This window comes from Numenius arquata, chromosome 6 (genome assembly GCF_964106895.1).
Source record: "Numenius arquata chromosome 6, bNumArq3.hap1.1, whole genome shotgun sequence".
Classification (NCBI taxonomy): Eukaryota; Metazoa; Chordata; class Aves; order Charadriiformes; family Scolopacidae; genus Numenius; species Numenius arquata.
Genome location: NC_133581.1, coordinates 17586770 through 17610617, shown reverse-complemented (window position 1 = coordinate 17610617; position 23848 = coordinate 17586770).

Genomic DNA, 23848 nt, shown 5'->3' with positions numbered 1-23848 from the left:
CCCTGAGAGCAGGACAGCAACAAAAGGGTGACTTTCAGTTTCAATTTAATGCAACCCAGGAATCAAATCTGGTATCTCTCTTGTTGATTCGGAGCAGTGACACATAATGCTAGTATACTGCATGCACACACAAAAGTAACACAAGAGATGCTCTTGCTTGCGTTATTACTCACTTCCTATTTCTAACTTAAGAAGGTGTTAGTAAGAGTGTTACACAAACTGTTGATACAGTTTTAACAAGAAGAAATGTAGTACAATGCATCGTAGGAGTATGGAGTGATAGAGTTTTCCTGTGTGGGTTGGAGAAAGTATTTTTTTAAGTATTCAGATTACACAGACTATATATGATTAGCCTAGTTGTTGCCAATTACAGGTGTTCTAACACCCACCTTCTCTTGTTATATGTGTTTTATCATGACCGGCATCATCATTTAATCATTACAGCAGTGGACAAAGAGTCAGAATTCCTGGCTCCTAAGAGTAATTTGGGTGGTTTACTGGTTTTTTTTGGTCCTTGGATCAGTCAGAGTTCATTCTCTTAATGCCTCTGTCTTTCCATCTGAAAACAGAAATAATCTGGAGGTTGATATATTTGTGCTTAGGATTCTTTCCTACTCTGCAGTAAAAGAGCAAATAAATGTAAGCATTTTGTCCCACGTGAAATTCTGGTATTTGACAATTTGTGTTTATGAGGAATTGGGCCAAACATGATCATATTGATATGTTTTCCTTTCTGTGGGTTGCAAAGTTGCAATGAATGCTGGTTAGGAAATAGAGGCCTCAGATATTTTTGTAGTCCCAAAGTGAATTGGTTGTATTATGTTTCCTGAACAGAAAAGGAACATTTTGATTTTAATTCAGTTTGACTTGTCTCTGTGTCACCTAAATCATTTGGGATTGTCATGCCAACCCACTGGCTTTCTCTAAATTGCCTAGAGTCAGGTGAGTCCCAGGGCATACTGTGTTGGTTGCCTTACCTGTGTCCTCTCAATATCAACTGGAGATCTCAGCTGGGAGCGAGGAGAAAAGAAGCACAAGGCAGCTGTACTGCAGTTCACATGAGGCACCACAGCAGCGGATGAACATGCAAATTAACATTGATATGACTTGGAAACATTCCAGTTAGGCTCAAAAATCTGAAGTTTATTGGTGAGAAGGAGCAAAAGCCAGGGCTCATGGCATGAGAAGACTGAAGCAATCCCTTCGTCCACCATCTTCATGTAAATGTTAGTGATGTCAGGGTGGAATCCGACAGAACACGTGGCAGCACAAATGTAAGAACACAAAATATGAAAAAACAGTGCTAATATGTGTTTGGAAGCCTGGATGGTATGAAATGGTTGTGCCTTGTGAGGGAAAGAATGGTTAACATAAAACTCTAGAAGCCTATAATTCTGCCACAGGCTCTGGAACACACCCATGGCCTAAGTGTTTCATGATGCCTGAAGCTAGTCTATATTCTTACCAGGAGAATGCCTTTCAAAACCTAAATCAGTGACTTTAGCAAACTGTCCCCATTCTCCTAAGGGGGAGTTGGTCATCAGTTGAGAGATGTTTTTATAGGTCTAATAAGAGTAAATGCAGTGAACGTTTATGCTGTCCCAACATTTTCCAACACGTCCAATGCAGAGATATTTCAAAAAGCTTGCTTAGAATACACAGAACCTACAGAAACCAATCTGGACCTCCTAGAAAATGAACATCTAAGGAGAATATGGATTAGGGCATGATTCTTGAAGAAAATAAAAGCATATTTTCTTGCAGTACAAGTTTAGTCTTTGGCTGCCAACTTAGCTGCAGAAAGGAAAAGAATTGCAACTGTAGAGACTGGGATTTCTCTGGGATGTATTTAAAAATGGGTTCTCAATTCCTGCATCCTATCTGAGAAGGGCTGTAATTCTGTGTCCTGAGGCACTCTGAGTGTGCCCAGCTCTCAGCTACCCCCTCAGTGGGGTGTTCCAGACCTCCTGGTTTATTCTGCCTGCACCTAAATGTCACAGCTTCCTCTGAAAGCCACTTAAGGTACTTCAGTAATACTCTCTCAAGACAGCTGTAACCTCCAGGGAGAAAACAACAACCTCCAGTGAATCGGTGAATGGCACTGAATGATTAGAAAAGCCTCAGAAGGAAAGCTGGGGGGCAGGAGGGAGGAAGACATTTGTCAATGGTTTTGTGGTTTTTTTGTATTTTTTTTTCCAGAGCGACATTATAGTCAATGGTTGCATTCTGTTTGAATGCTGTCATACTGGAATAGAACAGAGGCTATGAAGTTGCTCTATTGAATCCCAGGTATCTTTAGAAGTATGAGCAAGAGCAAGGAGCCAGGGAGGGATTTTTATATGGAGTTGTCAATAATCGTGACCAATCATGCAAATTGCTTGAGCTTTCCATGACAAAATTTCTGAGAAGCTGTTCAGTGGTCAAGAAAAATTATTGCTAATTTTTTTTATTTGCATAGAAAAAACACATTCTGGATGTTCCAGAGACCTGCTCTGTGATGGTCGTACTGCTTAACTTGAGTACTTTTACCTCATCTCTGTGCAGAATTCCCCAATCTGTTAAGATTCAGTCCCAAATTAGGGGTTGGCAAATTCTAGGGCTTTTGGAAACATGGCTGTTTCTTAGTGTGTGGGGTGGTTTGGTTTTTCTTTCACCCTGGAGGTCTGCATATTCTTATTTCATATTACTCCCTCACTTTTGATGTAGGCGCTAAGCAAAGGATGCTGCTGTGTGTGTCTACTGGTTTTGTCTTTCTGTTATGCTCTGCTTTTAAATAATCATCAAGAGCGCCTAGAGCACAGGATGGGCATCTTTCCCATCTGGCTTTATAAGCATAAATAAATACTTATAGAAAAGACAGCTGTGGCAGCTCCCCCTCTTCGCTGACAGATCTCTTTTCAAAGCTGTGGATCAAAAGAGCATTGCAAATATTCAGCGGCAAGGACCATGACTCTGAGGACTGGCATAGAAGAGTCACACGTGAACTTCTAAGCCTGCATAAGTAACCTTCCAAAATGCAGGTTGAGAAAATAATAAACACACTTATCTTGCCAGCAGGGAAAGAAAGTGCCTCCTGTCACTCAGAGCAACTCTGACGCATTGCAGTCACGTGTGGAAGCTGAAGGAGGCCTGTCTGAGGCCCACTGCCTTCAAAAATGTGACAGAAATTCAAGTCTGCTTTCACTGAGACATCAGAAATGGCACTGCAGAGACTCAAGAGATCTAAATTAAAATTCCATCTCTGACACAGACTTTTGGAGTGTATGAGCAAATTACCATGTGCCTCTGTTCCTACTCAAAAAAAAAAAAAAAGATGGTAATATTTCTTCTCTCTGACTATGTCTTGTATCAGAGCATCAGACTGAGGCCATTTCTCACTGAATAGATGTATTTGAATCACAGCCCTCCAAGGGCAGCTAAGCAATAAAAAGAAGTAGTAAAAATAATAATAAGTAAGTAAGTAAGTGATTGGAATTAATCAATGCCTTGGAATTAATGTGGGATGTCCTGGTATTGATTTTGTATACTAAATAAGTAAGATATATCTATTTATGAAGACAGGTGAGTTTTTATTGAAAGGTATAGAACTTACCCAAGTGACAAGCAAGTAAATAGATTTGACTGTAGACAACTGTTTTCTTTGTATGAAACCAATGAGGGAAAAGAGCATTTTTTAACTGCATGTGCTCTCCAAACAGTTCATCCGCTATTCTGTCTTTAAGCCTAGTGGAAGGTCAGTAAGGGGAATGATCATAAACTCCCAGATATTACTGTTGTGCTTCAAATTTTGTTCTTTTTCTTTCCATAGCTCATTACAGCGTGACTTTGGATGTCAAAGGTTGATGGCAGCAAAATGGCTGCTGTCCTGAAACTGTATCTCTGGTTGGTAAAGACAGTGCTTAATATTAAGTTTGTTTCCTTAAACTTTTTTACTAAAGCTGGTATTTTTTGATAGAGAGTATGTCTCCTTCCCAACAAATACTCGTCACTGATTTGGACTAAACAAGCCTGATTTTTCACTGTCTGGCTGTCCACCTGCAAAGAGGTGGTTAGGCAAGATTTTGCAGTGACATAAGTAAATGTGTGAGGCAGTACAGGACAACAAATAGCCAGACTGGTGTTTTAAGTGTGGAATCCCACTCTGAGAAAAGGGTTGTCTTTTCTTATTGTGAATGACTGAGGAAAGTGAAGGGCAAAGGAAACTGCAGTAACTCTGCAGCTCTATAGATGTCACCAGCCTTTCACTCCAGCCTTCCCCAGCCGTTTTCTGGTTGGTACCTATCTTCCCCCCCAGCCATTTCTTTTGTAGCCCCAGAGGGACTGTTATGTGGATGACGAAATACTGCATAGTACAAATTAAGAGCTGCCAGCAGTGAGCTATGCCTGGACAGGAGATACAAGATGGAAAATGTAAATGATAACACAGTACTTTCTCAATTACATCTTAAGCAAACATACTTACTTACCAGGAGTCAGAGAACAGCGTGAATTTCTGTTTAGATATTGCCAGCTAAATCGTTATGGCATTTCCTGAGCTTTGTTTAAAATGATTTATGGAGGTTGTTTGCAACATTTCACCTTCTCTTGGAATTCTCACGTAAAAACCCAAACTGCATAATTTCCGTTCACATAACACCCACAGCAGGCCTGCACTGTTCTCTTGGGGCTGGGAACTTGTCTGCAAAATGGGAAGGGCAGTTCCAAAAAGGAAAAAAAACCCAGACCATTACAAAGGGAAATGACCCCCTTACGTCCTCCCAGAGGATGACTTAGATTCTAACTTCACTTAAGAAGCCAAAGGTGTGAAGACAGAGCAAAGTGGGATGGAAATGGAAAATAAGGAGATGGATTTGCTTGTAGAGGAGAGGTTTTTGGAGCATAGTGCATCCTCTTTAATTCCCAACTCAATTTGGATGTTCTACAGCAACACCCCAGAGATTTCAGGTGTGAGCAAGTGCAGCAGCTGCAGCTGTACTGGAGAGGGTGGCTGTGCATTGGCTGTACCACCACACATACCTCTGTTCAGTGGTACTGGAGGTCTATTGCCTCCTGTAATCAGACCTCTGCTTAGCACTTGGAGCACAACTGATTTCTGTTACATCAAAGCTGTATCTGATTGCTGTTGTGTTCAGAGGAAGAGGCAGATAGATTGAGGTCAGGTTTGTACTACAGTATTTGGCTAAAGTAGTTGCTTGCTGGAGGCATGGGGAGGAGGGGAGGAAGGCACCCTGATGTAGCAATGCTTTCAGAGAAACTCCTTTAGTCATTGAATGACAAGTATCTGCAAGGGGCTTTGCCAACATAGCTAGAGCTTGGCCGTAACTCCTGAAGGCAAGCCCTGGCCAAACAGACTGTGGTCAGAAAACGTACACTCATCAGTCCCAGGAAAGTGTTTCAACACTGCCTTCGTTCGATCCCTACTTGAGACTTATTTTTGAAACTGCCCCAAACAATGGTACTTTCCCAGCTTGAAGTTTAAGTAAGGTACAGGGAGCAGGATGGAGAGATCAGAGACTGAGGTTAGGAGAGGGGCAGGTAGGTGATGGCAGGGGAGCCAGTAGGGTCTGGCTGCTGGGATCCTCAGGCCAGTGGTTTGTCCATGAGATCACACAGTTGGCTAGCCCACAGTAGTGCATCTGGGGGGATACGGAGCAGTGCAGTGCTTTTCTCTTGGATTTTGATCAAATTTCTCAGAGTAGTGAGGAGAAATACTTAAAAACATGTACATGTAAAAACTACAATGCATGCTTTCTTCAGGATTTCCATTTTTTTAAACTCGCAGCCTAAAATATATTTAAAAACTTTGTTAGTGAATGATCCTCAAAAATTTGAAAATACATATTAGCTCAGCTGTTAATGACACTGCAGGTACTCGACTGTTAATAAGTGGCCTTTTTCATACCATGCCTTTCACCTTTGGATGGAGAGCCATACCATAATTTGATATACCGCAGTATATTTCAACGCAAGCCCACCAATGTCAGTGCTATTGCTATGGATTTACATTGGTGTAATAGGACATTGAATTTGTCCATAAAAGAGAGGCAGTGAAAAATGAACATACACTATACTTCCTCGAGTGGTAGATTTTCATATTATCTATGCTCGTTTAGGATTTGAATCTTGGAGATTGAATTAATTTCAGATCTCCTACCACCTGACCCAAAACAAAAACCAGACAGCTGTGTTTGTTACTGCTTGGTAATATACTTTTCCAGGAAAACACAGCTTAAGCTCAGTTCTACTGAAGAAGCTGGCTGGTTTTTGTGCTTTACAAAGTGAACCACTAGCTAAACGGAGAACAAGTATCTGTCTACCCCAGGGAATTTCCAGTTTAACTTTGGTTCAGTGCAAGAGTGTGTCAAAAATGGGCTTGAAACAATGTTTTAAAATCCTGTTTAATGAAAAGGAGCCGAAAAACTTAGAAGAGTACTGTGAGGAAGTGCTTAGTTTACTAAGGTTCGACACAAAACAAAACACACTGTTCAAGAAAAGGGCAACCACCCAAGAGACTGCAAATGTGCGAGCAGGATTAGAAATTATGAGAACAGAAGAAGAGTCCGTTTGCTGCAGCAGTATGTAAAATTGGGACCCCCAAAATAGGCTTATTCACCATAATGACTGTGATACATTACTTAATCCCTGAAAGACATCTATTATGTAGATTTATGTCTGATCTCAAAATGTGAAAAAGCACTAATACCTTGGGACCCAAAGCTGAGGTTTGGGAAGGAGTCAGGTTTACCTGTCCTCCAGGACTGACAGGCTGGGCCCCGGTGGTGACAGTGAGGAAATTTTTGGTCTGCTTCACTGCAGTCAGTCCTTTTGAGATTCAGGCTTTTCTGCCTGGGAGCAGCAAAGAAGTTGTCTTTTATGCTGAACTCTGAAGGTGAAAGGCACCAGAGATACCAAATAGTTTCATTGGTTTTACACAGAGTAGAATGGCACAGTGACCGAGAATGGAGCTTGTTGATGGACAGCCACAAAGAGGTAGTTTGCTGTGTTCTCTTGCATACAGTCCAGTGAAGTGTCTCGGGACTGTTCTGGACCACTGCTTTCTGAACAGGACAGTTCCTTTTTTATTTGCAGTGATGCTTGGAGATGGAGATGGGCACATACATGTGCAGGAAATTCAGAAATTATTCATAGCCATCTACGTATTTAAATAGCAGAAGAAAATAAGTTTTTCATCTTTATCTCAAGAAACAGAGTTCTGGTCTATTCCTTTTATGCAACTTACTAATGAGCAGACAAAAAGACTGTTATATACTTCTGTAATGTGAAGAGTATGTGATTGAAAAAAGGAAGCATTGTTTCAATTAGTTATGCCAATCTTGAATTATAACACAGTTTTAATTGAAGTAAAGGGAGATCCACATGAATATCCACTGTGTTAATCAAGATGAGATGCACTGCAATGAACACTGAATGAATAATAATGAAACACCAAGAACGAAATATCACCATTTAGAGATACTGTATCTTAGCTCTTCCACGTACTAGACTATCAGAATTAATTGAACTTTATGGCTGGTGGCATGTTCATTGTTGCTTAAAGGGAATGAAAGCTTAGGCACAATCTAGCCTGTTTATCAAAAGCTGCTTCATCTAGAACTTGTTACAAAACTCAGCTGATGAAGTTTTCTGAATCAGTTTTGCCAGTTGCCAGTTATAGTAGCATAGATCCATCTTTATTGGATGATCTTGTACCACAGTTCATTAGAAGTATATATATGTGCCTGAGGACACATAGACAAACATTTACAAACTATATTAGTTGTTTGGAGACAAATTTATGCCTTTTTGATGAGAATTCATTTTAAACTAGCTCACAGGCTTTGCCATCTGAAAGAGATTATGTGCAAATATATCTTTGATGTGACTATTATTTATTTTGAACTTCCAAGGTCATACTTTATTGCAGAGGGAGGCAGATTCTACCTGAATGATTTGTGTCCTTATCTTGCAAGTTGGCTGGACTCTTAAGTGGGATTAACTAGCAGAAATGCAATAGTAACGCCAAAGTGTTGGGGTCACAGATTTTGCTTGTGAATTAGGCTTGATCTTGGTTATCCAAAATCACAATGCAGAGCAAAGGTACTCATTCCAAAAAGGAATTATAACCAGTCTAAATGAGCTAATGTGAATTTCAAATGGTGTGATTATACCAGCAGATGAGTTAAGAAAAAAATGAACTTTGAATCCTGCATTGCAAGTATTTACACCAGAAGCTTGCTTCATGCACTCACTTGAGACACAATAACGCAGGGCCCAATTCTGCCTTCATTTGCTCTGACTGTTACAGATTAATAAATTAAGGGCCAGATTGAATAGTATATTCTCTAATCACAGACCAGAGACTGCTGTCCTTGCAGCGATCTTAGTGTGTCTCAGTAAAACACAGCCTTCACAAAGCAGGCATCCAGTCTGGGCTCAGAAGATGGAGAATCTGCTGCTTCCCCTGCTAGTCTGTTCCAATGGTTAGTCACTCTCACTATTAAAAATGTGTTACTTATTTCCCATCTGGCATCCAGATATGGGAATGTATGTCAGAATAGGTCTGCTGACTTGAATGTGCTACTCCTGATGAGAGGAGAAACAGGCCTGAGGTCTGTTTGCTCCTGATCCTGAATTGAAGAGCCTGTTAGTGCTACAGGTCTGAGCACTCGGGGCCAGCTATTCTGGTCAGCAAGCTGGGTTTTTGTTACTGTCTTATTACTCTCTTCTGTGTGTTCCACTGAGTGAACATTTGTTCACTGAGTCAGCCCTTACATGCCTGTTCTACCCACTCCTTTTTTCCCCTTCTCCCCCGGTGGAGAATCTTGCAAAGTACAGTGATGTACAGTGTCTGCCATTTCCATGAGCAGGGCAGGAGTTCATTCTGCCCGTTCACAAGTTATTCCTAGTCCGAAACACACATGCAAGCGCACACACAAAAACATGAGCAAACCCACCCAGAATCTGTCTCAAAAACTGCTGAAAGCTGTCAGTTATCCCACACTGAGGTAACCTTCCTTTTAGTCTTTTAAAGGTCAAATCTATCCTGTTATAGAGGATCAGAACGTCAGTGCATGTCAGGTCAGGCAATTGCTAGAGGGCAGTAAAATTTTCATTTTGGATCAATAATGATACATGGAAGTGTCTAGATAATAATTTTAACACTTGCTACAACATGATTTTGTGATATCGCTGCTAATCTTGTAATTACATCGCCACCTGGTGCCTGCCAGCATCATATACCAAGCTGCAGAAAATTCAGTGTTTCTATGGTGATTTCTGTAGCAAATGCTGTGGGTTTGATATAAAATATTGGGCTTGAAAGGGTTCTTGTGAGAGGGGCAAGATGGCACAGTTGATATCAAAATGCTGGAGCCCCAGTATCTGATGATTTTGGAATGTGCTGGTTGCCACAGTCCTCACTGCCATTTGTAACCCCATAGTTTCCGGCAGTGGTGGGTCTCCTGGGGGACACTGAGGAGATGGCTGCATCCCCTTTTAGCACTGTGCAGTAGTACAATGTGCTGCAGATTAGTGCATTGGCAGTACCTCTTCACCCTTTTCATCCCAGTGTCCGAGAAAATTCCTGATTTTTCAATACTCTTCAAATTCAGAAGAGTTCCTTTTTGTTTATTTTTCTTGGTGTTGGAGGGAAATTGAATCACTAATGAAGAGCCAGATTCTGTTTCCCATAGAGTGAATTTGTTCTTGATCATGAGAGAAGTCAAGGACTCCAAGGTCTTGAAGTGAGAGAACTTGAAGTGAGAGAACCACAAGGTTCCAGGGCTAGGATTTACCCTTTGCTATACTGCACATGCAATGAAGACAGCAGGTAGTAGAGTATTGTCACTCTCTCTCAATAATGGACAGATCACACCTACAGATCTGATTTTATTCTATAATTTGATTTCAAGGTTTAGGATCACCTCCCTGTAGGCTCAATACAGAAAAGACTCCATTTCCATGCCCTAATATGCTGTAAAACCTGCATCCATACCTACTTGGCTGAAGGGGTCTGTGCTGCTGTGACAAGCAGCTCGATTCCCTCTGAGTCACAAGAGTCCTGGAACGGCCTCTTCCTCACATCCTCTCTGCACATTGTCTTGAAGGGAATACTTTTGGACAACACCTGGACACCATCCCATGCTGTGCTTTGCTACAGACAGTTTCACAACTGCCTTACTGTACAGAAGGGAACCGGGAACTTGGCCACAACTGTTTCCTAAGCTCCCTACACTGTACTGTGGTTTTCAAGAGCTTTTGTGTCCTGGGCCAAGCGGAGGTGCCATCTTACCCTTCAACCCTAAAATGCGTGCTTCAGGCAAGAGAAGCGTTCCCCTGTGTCTTGCTTCCTGCTGCCAGCACCAGAAGTATGGCTGGCATGAAGCCATATGATGTCACAAGAGGGATGAGCAGGGCAATGGCGTGGGTTGGTTGCTAGCAGCAGGGAAATGTGGGGCAGCTAGGAAGCCTGGAAGAGCAAGAAGTACTAGAGCCCTTTAACTTTTTCCAGTGGGCTTTCTTCTGCCAGAGAAGAATGAGTCAATTTGAAATGTAGAAGGAAGAAGGCTTGTCAGATTAGTGGGGGCTGGAATGGAGGGATTAAGTTGGGGCAGATGACAAGTTCAGTGCTCAGGGGTCACCTCAGGGAGGATCTGCTCCTGAAAACAGCGCTTGCATCTTTACATCTTACATTCCCCTTTCCCTCCCAGAGTATGCCTTGGGGAAGGGGAGTAGCACCATCTACCCCAACGAAGACCTTTTCAGTATCTCTGTTGCCTGACTGTCATACCAGCCATGGTCTGCCATGGATGCAGGCAGGCCTTACTTCCAGGTGCTGATTGACATGTTCACGGTGATTTCTCGTCTCTTCCCATTCCCCAACATACTCCATGTGGAGGATCTGCAGTCCTGGGTCTTCCTATGCTGGGTCCTGCAGGTGCACTCTTACTTGCGTAGGTGGCCCTCTCCAAATAATAAGCTGAGAAGGGGAGTCACCCTTGGACTCACCTTTGGTCATTTCTTTATGCTTTATCCTGGGTGCAGAGGTCAGTGCTCAGCATTTCCTCGTTCTCTGCAGCCTGCGTTCCCCAGCACTCTGCAAGCAACTCTGTCCCGCCTCATAGGGGCTGTGTTTAACCTGGAGTATATCTCTAGCCAGTTAGGGCACCAAGTAAGAATCACTGGCACTATCTGGTCCCCCAGCCTGAATTTCACAAGTACTAAGTACTTGCAGACTTGATTGACTTTTGTTTGGAGCTGCTATGGTTCAGGAGTTTGGCCACCAGTCTTCCAATGAATAAACCAACACATCCAGCCAAACCTGAGCTTGCATTCATCAGCCAAGTGAAGGGAATTAGGCCTATTGACACCAGATGAAAATCTGGCCCTGAAATATCGGTAAGGCAAAGAATGGAATACACGGAAGGCTTTCATAGATACTCCATTTAATGTTTTGTAAACTTTCCTGCTACGTTGCTAGGGGGATTTTAATACATCAACGCATTTAAAATAGATCTCAGTGAGATGTTTGAAATTGGAGCCAATTCTCCTCCTGCCCTGAACTTCCTTGTTGTTCCTGTCACCATTTCAGCTCTCTCCCATCTGGAAAAGACGCTCTTGCTGACCCACTTCCTGCCCCTGTAGCAGTACTAGGAACTGCACAAGGAATCCTTCTGTAACTAGACTTCAGACGCTGACATTGCATTTTGCAGCCAGCCAAGCTTCATCTGGAGAGTATAGTTCTTGCGTTTCCTGATGTGAGTCAGTTGTGAGGAAAGTGTTTAACCTTTTTGTCAAAGGTTAAACATATAAAAGGGGAATGTGAAGCCTTGTATTCCTGTTGTTGCCACATTAAAGAGAGCAGTTTTCACGGCTGAGCTAAATCTAACTTTTCTGGGGGAATATTTCTTTCCATATCCAATTCAAAGCTGTAGTTTACTGCACTTTTAAGGAAAGCGTATGTTTGAAGAGGGCTGCATGACAAGGGTCATTCATTGACTGTTTCCATGCTTTTTTTCTTCTTAATAGTACTCCCTGCCTCTTGTCAATGGCTTTGAAGAGACTTGGACAGGCATTTGTATTAAGTGAGCCAATTAGAATTTTTCAAAATGGTTCATTTCTATAAAATATAAAGAACTTCAGAGGAAAGTAAATAGCAAGATTCTTTTGCTTGAAAGCAAAAGAATTTGTCCCTACCTGTTCTTACTGACACCATATTATTTTAATACATCTTCCTCCACTGCTTGGCTGAGTATACTGTTTTCTTATCTGTAATTACCAAGATTGATGACTTAGCTATGTTACCAACAATCACATGCCTCTTCACACTGACTGAATACTTAATGGCATACTCTTGTCATGATCCAGATGACTCTGCCAAAGAGCTCATTCCAGTTTTACTGTGTGTGTTGGCTGCTTCTGTCCTTTGTGAAGCATAGGAACACACCTATTTTTGTTTAGAGACAATTCCACAGGTGACCTGCTGGTTGTTCTGCACCAATTACACCACAGATAATTTGTTGATGTTTATCTTTATGGCTGGGTCTGAAATATCCGATTGTAATCAATCAGCAATGGTTATCCAATGAGTCTGTGGGAGAGCTAGGAACAGAGTCTACAGTAACCGCTAACCGCAGGTTTGCTCTTGAATCTCTGTTGCTTAAGGCCTTCATTCTAGTAGACAATTAAATTGTTCTTGCCTGGTCTGGGCTCTTCTGCAGCTCTCTAGGATTGTGTCATAAGCAGACAGCTCCACACAGAAGTTTTGCCAGGCTGGAAAGATATAGTCTTGAAAGGGAAAAGAGGATAAACAAAAGATATGGAATAAAGAAAAATTAGAAACATCATTCCCAAGGGAGTGTTCTTGACAATCCGTTAACTTTTCATTGGCGTGTTCATAACCACTTCCAAAAAAATGTCACAAACTCTTAGCAGAGCAGCTTGAACCTCTGCTTATGAATTGAAGGAAATTTGTTCTAAAGAAAATACATCACATGAAGTTAGCCCACAATACTGGATCAGCCAAAAACAACACCATGGAACAGGAATTCCTTCAATTTAACAATGCCATAATCTCATTGCAGGCTGAGCAGTAACATTGGAAATTTCACATATAACACCTTCCCTTACAGTTGAAATTTGTCAGTGGTGACTTTAAAAAAAGATAACCTAAAACCAACCTTAATCTCAGCCTGGATGCATTTATTTGGTTAAGAAGATTTATGAGTTAACTACTTACAAAGTCAAATCAATGTAGTGTTAATATTCCTATGTTTTATTCCAGGCATATAAGTAATGTGTTATTCAAAATACACTGCAGAATAGTTCAAAGCTGACACTGTGAGTGCCTCATTGCATGAACTGTGGAGGAGTGCTGATTTTCCATCGCTCCTGTTACATGCTTCAGTCACTGTAGCTCTGTCTCCTTCTGCAAGGCAAACTCGATCTGACTGTGCTTTCCTTAATTACATCACTTTCATTGAAAGGACAAAAGTAACCACTGTGACTCATACTGTCAAAAAACTAGGCATCACTTCCCATAGTTCTTCATTTACATGATAATTAAGTGCCTTTGGTGCAAAACCTAATTTCTTTCAGAGCTAGGATAAAAGAGCTCTGTGTGAATACCTCCTGGACTCAGGAGGTGGTGGTGATACAGTGTTATTGCTGACATAGTGTAGAGCAGCTGCACGGTCATCACCACAGCTCCTGGCCTGCAGTAGTAGCTTTGACCTTCTCTATGTTCCTGTATAGAGGGAATTTGAGAAACAGACCTGTGTGCAGATCAGTAGGACAAACACAGACCTGTCTCCTTGGATACACAACAGCTCTTGTTGTTTGCCCGCTACAGAAGGAATCGCTGCACCAATATGTGCAATTCCTGCACATTGCTTCTCTGGGCCTTCTGCATCTCCCTGGCTCTGAGCCTCCAATATACCAGTAATTCAGGCATATACTTGGACTGGGATTTGTTCCATCTAACTGAATGCCTGAGTTAGGAGTGCAGTAACACCAGGGTCTGTAGGTTAATGGTTCAAGATGTCATGAAAATCATCTACAACATAGATTTTGTGATATTAGCAGGTTTTTGGGCAAGGGATCAGTGTGGAACAGGAACAGGCTGTTTATTTGAGCAGGCATCTTTTTTTCCCTTTCTCCCTCCCTGCTCAGATTTCCCTGCTGCCCAGCCAGGTCCTGAGATATTGGACAAAAAAAAAAGACAAACGACAACTTTAAAGGGTTCCAAAGGTATTTTTCTTTTGTAAATCTCAGATTTGTAGAAACCTGGCTCAGGCATTTTGAAGGTAGAAGGTTGCTAGAATGACAATTAGTTGGGGTTTATATTTGGGAAGGGAGAAAAAGGATGGCAAAACCCAAACCATTATTTCCTCTAGGACAGGAGACTTCACAGAGAGAGAAGACTGTGTGAAACAAAGGGATTACTTTCGCTGCTGTCACTCTGAACAGTGCAGGTTGTAGCAAAGCTTCCACCTTCATTCAGTTTAAATAATAATTCAGTCTTTCCATTCTGTACATTCCATCTGTACATCCTCCTGTGCTTAGCCACAGACTGCTAAAACCCTGTGTATATTAGTCAGTGATATGGACCTCTTTTCCCTACAGACATAGGATGGTTTCCAATCCATTTCAGAAAGAAAGACGAATTGGAATTGGATGTGAAATGAGAGGACTTGGGCTCATTTCCCAGCTCTGCCATGTACATCTTGCAGTCTTGGGCAAATCTTAGCTGTTCTGAGCTATTTGGGGCAGGCACTTTCTCATTTGCTATGCATACATGCAGTGCTTAGCACAAAGGGGACTCCAACCACTCATGAGAAACCAGTGAACAGATGGTAGTAAGTTGTCAGTGTGACTAGGTATTCCCACTCTGATAGTTTTTGTAGCAAATTTCGTCTTTTAAAAAACTCTGCCAACAGGCCTAAACTGGAGGCATGTAAAAGAAAAATTAAATTAAGGAGTCCATTTTCAAAATATCTCTTTCGCAGCTCTAAAATACGGGATGGACTTTCCACTGTAGGAACTGAGACACATGGTACGTACTGGCAAAGTCCTGCTAAAGCCAAATGTCAGTGCTGTGTTTAGTTAAATCCATAGTAAGCTTGTCTTTTTGGCTTCCAGAAATGGAGTAAAGAGCTCTTTTGGGCCAGATATTTCCTTAATCTCTCACTTGCATTCACTCAGATGAGCTTTTTACAATTAGGAGTTTCCCTCTTTGGCAATGCTTCTGCATTGTCACAGGCAGAGATGACATAATGAACTACTCTTACGCATATTCTTGAGCTCCTCTGGGTAAAAATAGTGACCCTCAGCTTTAATCTTCAGAACTTCACATCTCAGTGCAGCTATTCTGATGACAAGGGTGAGCAGATCTGGCTAAAGCAGGAAACAGATGTATCCTCTTATTCTTAACATAAATTGTTGGGGTTTATTTTTTGGTTAGCTGCAGTCCTAATCTCACTTTTGATCGAGTGCAGAGGAAAAGAGTAATTAGTGAAGTATTAGTGTTATTATTATTTCCTGACATTAACTCCCCTGCTACTTGTCCGTCCTTTTCTCAGGCCCAGCAAAATTGTGTGTGGGTTTAACAGCCAAAGAGCATTTTTATTGCTGGTCCCTCTCTGCACTCTGAAGTTATACTGCGTTCACTCTACTGAGCTAGTAAAAAAAGAAACAAATCCTACTGAATGTGGCCACAGTTACGTGGGTGGTAAGTGCCTTATAATAATATAGCTTATGCAGGAAAGGGAATACATTTTATTAGTGTAGTCTTCGTAGTTGAAGAACTGCTTTCCAAATGCACTATCTGCAAAGCAGATACAAATAATAACTACTATTTTATAACAATTGTATTATTGTATAGCAGCATATAATAACTAATATCTATTAGTATGACTATTTGATTTTAAAATTAATTTAAACATGGGTCATGGATTTTTTTAACATGGCTCTGAATGATAACAAAATTGCTATTTGGCTTAAGCCATCATATGGGTGGCCGAGGCACGGAAAGAGATGAGTTAATTTACCAAACATCACAGCCAGGAGCTGGCCCCCCATCTTCTGAGGTGAGATGTACAACTAAGCACAGGAGTTTCTTCCTCCCCGTTGCCTTCCATGGGCATGAGTTCCTTAGCATTTCTGACACCTCTTTACTCGCCCTATTGCAAGAAGCATAGTCCTTCTGTCATTCGTTGTGCAGCAGGCTGTACAAGCACATCCTTCCCTTCTAACATCTGGTCTGGATAGATACCCCAGGGACCATAAAGAGATGCAGAGTGGGTTTTTTTTCCCTTTCCCTCTTCCCCCCTTTTTTTTTTAGTTATTACATAATAGCTGATTTTTGGCTGCTGTAGTTATCCCTGGTGAAATGTTTTTGCTCCCTAAGCAAAATTACTCCCTAAGCAGTAATGATAATATTTCGGAGCATATTGCAAACATCTATGCAATATTTTTTTAAAATAAACCTGCTGTATATGTACCTTTTTAGTTACTGTGGTCATTGTTCTCAGTATACCATAACTCTACAGAATAAGGTAGTTATGAAAAGATATCCCTCCTGTATATTTCATTCTCTTGAGAAACAGAAATCCCAGGACATATTTTGAAGGCAAGATTTTCTAAGAAAGATAGGTTTTTATTTAAAGTGTCTGTCTATTCAAGCAAAGATAATAATTCAAGAGGCAATATAGTCCATTTCCACAAAACTCGTCTGATCTTTCTTATCATATTTAAATTTGTTTTCATTGTGATCAGCTGATTTTAATATATTTTGACACTTAATTTAAAACCTACAATTACAGGTTAGAATCATTACGGCCACTGAGGCAAATCCAGTTCTGAGGCAAGCCAGTGGAAATCAATGTAACAGTGATCATATATGTCTGCAACATTTCTGAATTTTTTCCTCCCAGCATCAGGGCCAAACACGAGAAACTGCTCTACTAACAGGCTGAGGGCTCTAGCCTGTGTGTGGCAAAGTGGGAAGTGCGCAGCTGTACAGCTCTCTGTGTACAGTGCAGCAACAGCCTCCCCTGGGAAGCACTGTGACTACCAGGGTATTTCTTTCATAGGATAAGTGGGTATTCCTCTCTCTCAGGCATCTGGATGAGCAGTGGTGAAAATGGAAGCTGAGGAGTAGCTGAAAAATAGCTACACGCTAACAGATCACTACCATTTCTTAGGCTATTGAACAGGAAGGGAAACCTCTTCTACACTTGCACACATTTTGTTATGTTCATTGCTCAGAGATGTATTGCAACTCACAGTTACTCTTTTCAATCTCTTCTGTCCCCATGGAAGCTTTGGATAGCAGAAAATAATGGCACAATATGATACAAGTTGCTGTATTTGCTAGTGCTGGCCAGCAGGTTAGTTCTATACAGCCTCCCCATTTCTCTTCCTCTTCTCCCTCCTTTTCATCAGGAATATTGTATATGACAAAGAATGCTGAGTTCAAAACAAAACTTTTAAAGGACGCTTCTATACAAATTGGTGTGTTTAAAAGCAAATCTAAAATAGTTCTCAACAGAAACTGTTCAACTAATCCAAGTATTTTAGTTTAGATTACTAAACCAAATCCATCTAAACTGATTCAGGGGACCCCTCCAGAGGACCCGCCCATTGCTACAGCCATAGTTTTGTAGAGGAACTCTGATCTTTCAGATGAGACACCTCTAAGACAGGCAGAACTTTTGGGATCAGAATGTGCTGTTATGTTTTTTATAAGCTTGTAACATTCACAGCATGCACAGTATTTTGGAGATGTGATAACAGGATGATGCAGATTGGAAAGGCCTCATGTTACATCATCTTTGGTGATTGAAAGTAAAAATTCTTGAAATGGGTGGAGAAAGAATTGTTACAGTTCCCTGCCACCCTGAAATGATAAATGCTTGAAAAACTCCCAGAATGTTGTTGAGGGACCTAAGAAGTAAAATATTTATTCTGCACACAAATCTTTTAGATCTGTCAGTAGCTGAATTTGATTTTTCTTGTGTTGGTTTCTATTATTTGACTGGGTATTTGTAGACAGATGGCCTCTTGTAGTGTTAATAAAAACAACTTATGTAGAATGATTGGGCTGTGTAGTAATTGGGGAAATACTGAGGGATTAGGAAAGAGGATAGCCTGCCAAAACCTAGGTTCTGTTTATACACATTTAATTCCTTCTTACAGCAAATTAAGCTTTTCTTCCTTGGGCATGTTCAGTTACTCTGATGAAGTATGGCTAGAATTTGGGATACTGAGAAATTGAGGTTTGTAGGTCAAACTCGTCTTCCTGTGACATTTCAATGGTATGAGAAAGAAAAGTAATTTTGAGTTGACTTTATTACTAAACCCCCTATACTTCTGAACATGTACCAGCAAATCTTGAAAATGCTGTGAACTCCAGATGATGCAAGAAAAGATGGGGAGTGAGCTGTGAATAGTGCTGACCAAAAGACAACTGAATTTCTTACCCCTGACAATTTTTTTTTGCTGTGTATTGCTACCCCAGTCTACCTTTTGCTTTGTACTGTAGCATCCATAGAACTTTCATTTCTTTAAAATCTTCTTAATCACAACTGTCACTCACTCTTATTTAGTAAAAATTCTTCTCTTCCCTTGAAAGAAAAATATGACCAACTTTCTCTGCTTTAAGTTTTTAGGTGACTCTTCATTGAAGATGCAAAATTTAGCCTATAAGTATGACATATTTTGAAACACACTCATAGGTGAGTGAGTTGCAGCAGGGGGAATAGAGAAGCCTCCCCAAACCTACTGTGACAAAGACTTTTATTAGCCTAGAACTGGGAGGGAACTGAAAGTCAGATTCTTCCTTCCTGACCACAGAGAATGTGGCTGTCTACATCTGAGCTCATTCTCTGCACAGCCTTAAAAATCAGCACAGAGAAAGAGGCACTTTCAGGATGCTGTTTGCCCAGCTGCTTGCATCAGATGAGCTGTACTGTGCCCACCAAGTAGCCTTTTATCTCCATGGACAGTTAAAGGAGTCTTCAGTTACTAGTTCAGACGTAGTTGCCCCCAATGCAGGTACCTCTGCCTTGTCACCTGAATCCCACCCCAGCTGGGACTCGGCTGCCTGCTGTTTGATTGCAGACTCCTTTGACTGCAGTATATTGATACTTGTGCTGAAGCAGATGTAGGTCCCTGGCCTAAGTGGTGTTTCTCCTCTTGGCTGTTGACGCCGAAACAGAATGCATCCTGTGATGAAAGGAAAACATGTACAATGCAGTTCAAAGTATCAAAACTGTTTGCTGAGCTGGCAGGAAATTTAATTTAGCACGTGGGACATAGCTGCAAAGATTCAATGTTCTTATTCAGATGAGAATGAAAGCCTTGTGATTGCCTTATCAACTGAAACATGTGTAGGGCTTCCAGTCACCAGGCCATAAAAGCACTGATTTACTTGTGCATATTACAAAGGTCTTCCTAGTCCTTCCTCTTGCTCCTCTGAAAGTGGTTTAGCTAAGCCAGGATGACTGACTGTACCACTGGCATAACCTCACCTAGTTTGCAGTTTACCGTGTCGCTGATACCAATTTAGCTCAACAGGGTCAAATGGGTGGGGTGCAGACAAGGGAATGTGAGACTGAGGCAGGCTGGGAAGTTCCCTCTTGCTTGCTTTTTAATTTCTTTTTCCATAAAATTCTCCAGGCTTTCATCAAATGATTTTGGTGTTTATAATTAACTTTTGAAGAAAGAAACATCTGTATTTTGATTCTTGATGAATTGTGTTCTTTCCCACAAAAAACATCAATGCCAGGGTCTAACCTTATAGATGTGCTACAAATTCTTGTGTCTTTGCATCCCGGATCCCTGAGCTGCAAATTGTTGGATGCTGGAGAAAACCTGCCGGGGAGACCCTGGCGTTAGTACATGTTTAGCATGCTGTTATTCTCTTCTCCTTTTATTCCATAGGCTTCTGCTATCAGCCACTGTCATTTAAAGGATAGTAAGATAATGGGAGATTTGACATCATCTGTCAGGTCTCATTTCCTGCATAACACAAGCACCTGCCATGGTAGCAGAGTGGTCACTATTCACCTGGTTGAGCTCCAGTGTGGCCAGTCCTACCAAACTTCTCAAATCCCAAGCAACACAACACTGAGGTGGCACAATGCTTGGGCTAGCAGGGCTAGCTGGCTTGATGCTTAAATGCAGGGAGTCAACTGGTGGACAGTTTACTCAAGCAAGGTCAATGCTAGCAACGCTCAAGAGACTGAAGAGCAGAAGAGTTGTCCCTTGGGCAGAAACACTGAGGTCCTCTCGGAGTCCTGTGACAAGTGCTGTGAGTGTCTGTGCTCAGGTGCTCCAAATTCTCTACCTGCCACTACCAAAGTGTGTTTATGTGGTAAGGCTCTATATAATGCTACTCCAGTAAAAATTCACAGAGGAAGATAATACAGAACATTAACAGATTATTAATGAGAGAATATTAATAATATTTATAAGAGTATTAAGAATAGCCATGGAATTTCCAGTTTTCATAAGAGCTCTAACCTTTTTCAGAGTGCTTTATAAAGTCAACCTGGCATAATTTTCCTGGTGGGAAGTTAGAACAGCTTTTGTAGGCAAAATATAGAAAGCTGAGTGCTCTGCATTATAGTTTAGAAGATCAATAAATCCCTTTGTTTAAGGATCCTGATGTTAAAAGAAGAAACCTCTTGTTTATGTGCTGCCTTGGCCTATTAGCCTTGGTTGTTACTAATAAAAGTTCTTTCAGAGCGCTCTGAGTGATCAGAGTCTTGAACAACTTTCCATAACCAGGAAAAGCATTAGATGATAGGGAAAAATAGACAAGAAACAAAGTCTGCTTTTCTGCAGGCAGTTTGTCTTTGGATATGAATTTCAGAGTGGGTAGAGAACACACTTCTGCTTGGCATGGAAATACATACTAAGTGGAAATTAAGAAAAAAAAAGATTCAGGAAATATTCTTAGCTTATCAGTTCTATGGGTGTATTAGCAACTTAGATGAGAATAGTTTTCTTGATGAAAAGTTAACTGTGCATGCTTCTGAACTGTTATTGCAAAATAAGAGGAAGGGGGAAGTTTAATAACTAATGTGTTGGGTTGGGCTTTTTTCTGTGCTTTTACATATCTTTTAACAGCTGTGGGCAGGGGAGCATGGAGCGGACATGGTTCTGTTCTCAAATGGAAAAAAAATCATGTTCAAAAATTTTCATTGGACAATATTCAAAAACTAAGAGCATTTAAATTTTTTTCACAGGCAAAAGAGGCCATTTTATGAAAAGACAAATTGCAGAAACACCCCAGACAAACCCAAATTTTCAAGAATTTTTTGTCTAGGTTTCTCTTAACATAGTCTTCATTTTCATACTCAACCTATTGGTATAGTTAGAAAGCACTACATATAAAACTTTAAGATAATGAGAAATATCGGTTGGTAAACCAATATTTTAAAGGAAGGTCAACATTTTACAAATGTGAATGTCTAAAGTTATGTTAATAAATGTTTAGGTTTAATGTCCTACAGAGGAATATATTGCTTTTTTGTAAGTTCTGGACATGTGCAAATCCCATTGGAGATGGAGAACAGGTGCTAATCTGAAAGTAAAATTATTTTTCTAGAAATATATATGGATTCTGAGGTACAGATATTCTTCCTAGAATGTGCAAAACCAATGCTATCTGAGCTTCTAATGCATTTAAGCCTTCTAAAAATTGTTCCTCATGGACTAAGACCTTTGATATTCAAGTTCAAAGTTTGTTTTTCTCAAGAGTCCACATTGCTGCTATCTCCCCATCAGAGCTGAGGTGGACTGGTGGGAAATTTTTAGCAAAAAATCTAGTCTAGGCAATGCCAGAGAGGCTCATTCTTGCATTTTTGGGGAAGTACTTCAAGACAGCACTGTAGTAGAGCATTTAATTTGTGTGTTACGCTCCAAGCCAAGACGCAGTCACATTGCCTTCAACAAACTGCTTAAATGCTGCAAGCTAAACGGCTGTGAGTGCTCTGCAAGATCTGAGGTGGACAGTCAGGGCAAACAGTCAAACACCCGCCAACTGGAGGCTTTTTCCTACACAGTGGGACCCTCCACCCCAGCTTGGTTTCTTTCTTTACCACCATGTGTCATACCACGTCTCCAATTCCCAGAGCCCCTATGGAAAGCATCAAATCTCTTCAGTGACTGAATTAGCTATTTGTTTGCCTTGTAGGCAGACATGAAGGACTGTGTAATGGGACAGTGCTGATGTTTCCACAGTCCTCGTGGGAAGCTCTCCTTTGCATTAGTTTGGTGGCATTACAAGTGTCTTAAATTTTATAAAGGTTACTTTTGGGCACTGAGTTTCTTGCTAATTCTTGCTAATTTTGGCTGGCTGGGGCTGATGCCAGCTCTCTGCCTTGCCTGACCTCCTGTGAAGAGAAAACAAGATGATCCTTTATTTTTTCACAGCCGGTCTCCAGAGGAGAAATTCGTGATTCCATCTGTAGTGCCCTGCAATGCATTCCCTCCTGACACCCTCTTCCCTCCTCTCCCTGCTGTAAATTGCAAGGACTTCACCATTTAGCTGCAAGCCTCCCTTGGCATCTGCCTGTACCTGTAGCGGATAAGCAGTATTTTCACATAGCTCCCTCCAGACCTATGAGTTTGGCTATGGAAACTCTGAATGAGCTGAAGAACTGTGGAGGATGGGTACAGTTGTAAAAATTGCCCAAAGCAAGGAAGTCAGATGTGCAGGAGAGACCAACAGCAGCACCACAATGTCAACACTAGTGAGTCATCTCCCTGTTGGAACTAAGCACAATGGTGACACTGCCCAGCACTGACCCAGAAGACTATGCCACTGCCTTTCTTGCAAATAAGTAATTTATTTTCCACCCTCTGTAAGATAAAGTTCTTCTTTTCTTTAAGTTAATGAAACTACTCTCTGTTTACTGCGTTCAGTTACATTTAAGCAGTATTATATCACAGCCGAGCTCCTTGGCATTTAAGAATTGGGAAAAAATTCAGATCAGTAAACTCATGTTTTATCACTCAGCAGACAGTCTCAGTTTCTGGCTCTCACACAATTTTCTTCTGCAACCTTGGGCAAGCTACTTAATCATTTATTGTGCCATCTGTAAAAACTTCCCTTTGTTGTGTCTCCTATTTTATCCATCACCTCTTTATTGCAAATGTTATCCTACAGATTTGTATAGCGCTTACCAAGTAAGGAACTTCGTTCCTGGTAATCTTTAGGCATCACAGGAATTAAGAGTAAAGTAATAATACCTGAACAATCAAACCATGCCATTTCCTGATTTCAAGCTACAGTCTTTTAACATGTCCTCTGGATGTCTTCCAAAAATTGCCAAACTGGAAACTGAAGTACTAATAAGAATGTATCTCCTGTCATGTAGTTTGGCTACAGGTTCCAGAAACTGGGAACTTTGAATGCTGAAAGACTGAGCACAGATGCTGTGCCAGTGGGAAACACGGCTGCAAAAGGAGAATTGGAGCCATGAGCTGCCTGGCAGTTACTGCAGAGAGTGACTATTTATTCACTGTTATATTGTGTGTCTCATTTTCTTCCTGCCAGTGTGTTGTTCATAGGTGGCAGAACCCAGAAAACATATTTCCTTGCCTCCCCATGTGTGTCATTCGAGTTATTAGGGGACACTAGTTTCCTATTGGATTTGCACCTGATGTTCTGCCTCCTCTAATACATCTGCAGGTACAGGTCAAGGAAGAAGGTGAAATACTCCCTAAAGACTTGTCTGTGGAGCCTGGGAGAGGTTACAACACATGAGATACCTCTATACCTGTGTCATCAATAAGCACACTGCCATATAACTGAAAAGTAGTCCTCTAAAGTTCAGGC